The sequence below is a fragment of the Magallana gigas genome, chromosome 1 (assembly GCF_963853765.1).
Source record: "Magallana gigas chromosome 1, xbMagGiga1.1, whole genome shotgun sequence".
Taxonomy (NCBI): domain Eukaryota; kingdom Metazoa; phylum Mollusca; class Bivalvia; order Ostreida; family Ostreidae; genus Magallana; species Magallana gigas.
In genome coordinates, this window is record NC_088853.1 from 15,117,730 (window position 1) to 15,122,469 (window position 4,740).

At 33.0% G+C, this 4,740-nt stretch overlaps 1 long non-coding RNA gene across 1 annotated transcript; it reads right to left on the minus strand.

Annotated features, from left to right (window-relative positions):
- Positions 1 to 2,257: 2,257 nt before the first annotated feature.
- LOC136273161 (uncharacterized) lies at positions 2,258 to 3,652 on the minus strand. The gene is made up of 3 exons (XR_010711378.1): positions 3,314 to 3,652; positions 2,640 to 2,695; positions 2,258 to 2,465 (listed from the first exon to the last, which is right to left on the minus strand). It is a non-coding gene; the product is annotated as an uncharacterized lncRNA (long non-coding RNA).
- Positions 3,653 to 4,740: the final 1,088 nt, after the last annotated feature.

Sequence of the window (4,740 nt, forward strand, 5' to 3'; positions counted from 1 at the left end):
AAAAATGACGTCACAATGTACTGGCGAGAAATGGTACTCGGCGAGAACTGGTCGCACGCCAGTACTACTATATTAAAATAATAGACTCGAATTTTTAAGCTTTAATACCGAGAAATCGGAAGAGTACTGACATTTGTTTAATATATTTTAAACATTATTAGCACTTGAAGATTATCAATTTGTTTTTACTTTTCCCAATCAAGCTTCGCTATTTAATAATCAACGAAAATTCCTTTAAAAAAATCCGGAAATCATATGGATTTTTCGGATTTTACAATCTTGCGCATGCGCATTTACATTCACGCTAAATCACGGAAGGCTCTTTAGTTTTTATTTGCACAATTGCACATTTGCATGGATAAACTCAGAAACGATATTACAAATACGTGTAAATTTTTTATTGAAAATTTGTTATATATATATTCTGTTCATCAAAGGAAATACAGGAGATAACTTTAACTCAGTGCATTTAATATGAAAAATCCCGAAAGTTCCGAATGTCAACTCAAAGCGACTGAAAAACGTTGCTGGAGAAAGTTTTGAATTCTTTATTAATATGAATTAAATTTTTAGATGAAAGGTATTTACAACCTCAAAATAGTTTGTTATGAATAATTTTACTGTTATATTTTCAATGCAGTTTCATTAATTTTCTCCAAAATCGTTTCGGAGCGATTCTGCAATTATTTGCTACATTACGGGTATATGGGAGACATTTTAACTGTGGTGAAGGCCTGTCCCGAGACACAGTTAGATTATTCTAACTAGAGACGAGCTCGTTGCAAGCAACGATTAGGTTTTCCGTCGTAGCTGCGTCATACTTGTGACGTATTACAAAAAATTGATAGCTGACCATAGTACAATATTAGATGTGTAAACACTGAGAAACAAAGTATTATATTTCTGTGACCGCGTAGGTTTTACGGTGATAGAGAATTTGTCTGGATCTGCATCGGTCGTGTGCAGTACGAATCGGGTGAGGGAATGTTGGCGTAAAGTGTATAAGGTAAAAGGTTGGGGCGCGCTGTGGGCCGTAAGCTAAAACAAAGGGTAGGTTTGCCGTATTCCCAAAGGTCCACCAGTATACAGTTCCAGAGAAATAAACAGGCAATTGATGCAGGATTCCACATTATTGGACGAGACGGCAACATTATAACAATTTAACAGACAGACATGTTAGAAACAAGTCGGATATAGCCAGAAGTGGCCTCCGGACTCAAGACTCTGGGAGAGTCGGACGTGGCCGGGGCTGGCCGCCGTATTCCAGACTGCGCATTGACAATTGTACATAACTATTTATAAGAATCTTAACAATGAGTATAAATTGCAATTGACAGGTAATGATATAAGTAAGCTGAGTGAAAGGTTCACAGATATAAAATAATTAAATAAACTCAATGAGTCTTTGATGTCCAAGAAATGAAAATCTGATAATTGCACAATGTTGTTTTAAGAGATTAACAGTCCTTGAGACATGACACTCTGTCTCTTTGAAATCACATATAAAGTCTGAAAAGTGTCAATCACTAAATAAAAAAGTAACTATGTAAGAAATAAATTGTGAGAAAAAATTACGAAACAGATGTTGAATTTTACAAGTAAAGTAAAAAAATATATATAATTGAACAGTGCATTTTGCACGATGATACTACATGTTTATAAGCAAATACAGATCTTAACACGTTGTCTCTAGTTTAATTCGCAGCATTTTATTCACAGAGTGGGACTGTGGTTATGCCCGGTACGTAGGTAAAAAGACCATTGGCAAACGTTTTACACGAATTTTTATCGACCGCAAGCGCCAATGAATCTCTTAGTATATATGCGGAGATCCTGGAAGTTTTACAAGGGGTTTTGAAGAATAATTTTGTATTTTGAGGAGGGGGAACATGCGCGGATCAGAAAATTTTTCCGGGGTGGGGGTTGAAAAGTCAGACGGTTATTTGAGTTTGCCAAGGGATGTCCGAGGCATATTTGGTAAGTTTATAATGTACACGTAATTGAAAGAATATAATAATTATAAAATTGTTGAAATTGGAAACAAATAATTTCATCAGTTGCCTTTATTGGGGGGGGGGGGGGGGGCGTGTAAGTGTTGAATTTGTAATTTACACATTTATGTTTCATAATAATTTATGTTACTATGCTGGTGAATAAATTCTTTTAATGTATAATCATGTTTACTTTTAATCATAATTGATATTTTAGTACTAATTAAAGAAAGCAAGAAGAAACAATATATCAATCATATCAAGAATTTATTTTGATAATCAACTTTACAAATACTATAGAGATTGCTTTTCTGTGACAAACTGTTCAACAAGACTAGTGTTTTCTGATTTTTAGTATTTTTCAGTCATAATGTGTAATTTATGGAAATTGACAATTCTTCTTGCACACTACATGTTCTTCTCTTCTGTCTTTTTGATATTAGGAGGTAGTCCAGTTGATAAGAAAACCAATACCTTAAATGATGAATATATATCAATTTCAAATTTCATTTCAATAGATATCAATGCAAATTATTATAATAGGTTACATTAGTATCATTATCAATATGATATTAAAAAACAACAAACTATGCATGAAGTTGAAGTTAGTGAGTAAAAGAAATATTTATATACATTTGTAGTACCTACTTTTTATCAACATCCCAAGAAGTGTTTTCAGTGGACCATCTACTGCCTAAGTGACCCTGAAAATGAATAATGTGTCATAATTAGCAAGCTATTGTGTTAAAGATAACATGAAAATGAAACATTACTCTATTATTGGGCATATTAATGGCGGATATTACAACAGGCATAATCAAATGTTTATTTTTTAAAATGTGTGGAAATTCAGTTTGAACACACTATAATTTTGTCTTAAATAAAATTAATTAGATCTTCATAAAAGAAGGCTGAATAAAAAACACATTTCGATTTACTTAAACAACATTACAATCTTGTCTATAATCATTCCAGATCCTCACAGTAATCTTTGTAGTGCTAGCACATACAGTGTTTGGCCATGGCCTTTTTATTGTGTACTTTGAACATGGAGGAAATGCGATCTAATATTATCGCGATATGAGACCAGTAAAAAGCTACAATGAGCCTCAACGCTCTTTATGATCAAAACTAGCGAAACACAGAACAATTTCTTTGCTTGACTGAGTCACCAAACTAATGTTTCAACACAATATTACATAAAAAACAAATGTAAACAAGTAAACAAAATCGAAGCCGAGGAATTTCACTTTGTTTCCGTTCCATCCAACAATATTAAATAATATAAAACAACACCTAGGGGAAGTACAGATAAATCCTACCTTGTTCAGTTGAATCCTATGCCAATTTCTGTCCACGCTGGTTGTAAACGAGTTAAATTCCGAGATATATCACTGAAGTCCACAAGTTTATTCTGATCACAGCTGCAAGCGCCGATGTGACGTAGTCAGCCTCGACACGTCATCAGACGACTTAGGAATTTCATGATTTCGTGAGATATAAAGAATAGTTTATGATTTTATTTCAGTACACCTTTCTTGAACCATTCAAACCCAATAATTAATCATATTCATTTTGGTAGATGTTTGTTAATTACCGAAATACCCATATCTCGTAAAATCTCATGAATAAGGGGCGGGGCTTATGCAAATTTTACTAAATCACACGTGTTAGAATTCTTAGACCTTCCTTAACATAGCTGAGCAATTTCTTCTCGTTTTTTTTTTTACATCAAAAGAAATTCAAAAATAAATCAAAATATATTTTTTCTTTGTATGCGTTAATGAAAATGTAGATCAACAAGGGGTTCTTTTTCGTGCAAGCACCTACTTAACAGATTGTTATACGGGTCTACAACGATGACAAATATCGAAAAGGTAATATTTTGAGTGAAGGATGAATGTGTAGTTTGTTTATTAAGTTTATTTTTTATACATGTAATTATATTTATCTGGATCGGTTATGTTTGTTAGTTTGTTTTGTTTATTAAAGAGGGGAATAAAGAAATGAGTAATTTCCGAGCAAATTTCATTCATAATTTCAAGATTTTCATACCATTTTTTTTACATGCTACCAAAATAGGGGGGGGGGGGGGGGGGGCAACTCCATGATAATTCAATTTTTTTTATAAAAATACTTGCTTCGAGAAAAAGTGGGGAGAGGAAATCTTTATGTCATATAACATGTGAAGCTGATTTCATTCCACCCACAAGCTTAAATGAAATAATGAAATAATTTTAATGAAAACAATATAAATAGACGTCATAAATCCCATATCAAACGACATATTACCACTTGATTCTGCGCGTCTTTTTAATGAATTTATAAACAGCGGCAAATTCTAAAATGTATTTTTAAAGGTAATGTTAGCTGCAAGTCTGTAGACCTTGTATGAAAAATTTCGGATGGTAGTCAATTTTTCCGGGATACAGACCGAGCGGTACATATATGCAGCTAAGGTAACTAAGAATGATTCCAATAAAATACTTGGTTGAGTAATGCAAGCTTTTAAGAAAGCAGTACTTATATTTGTTTAAAAATAACACCCAAATACTTCGTCTTACATTCGCTATTTGTAGAACAAGCAGAACCAGTATCAGTCTGACCAGCCTCACCATATACATTGTTGGAATTTTATTGTCCTAGCATTGTATTACTCTGCATGTACACAATTTCTTTTAAAAATTAAACACTTAAAGTGTTCATCTATATGGCTACACATAACGTACACACGTGATTCAAAATAACC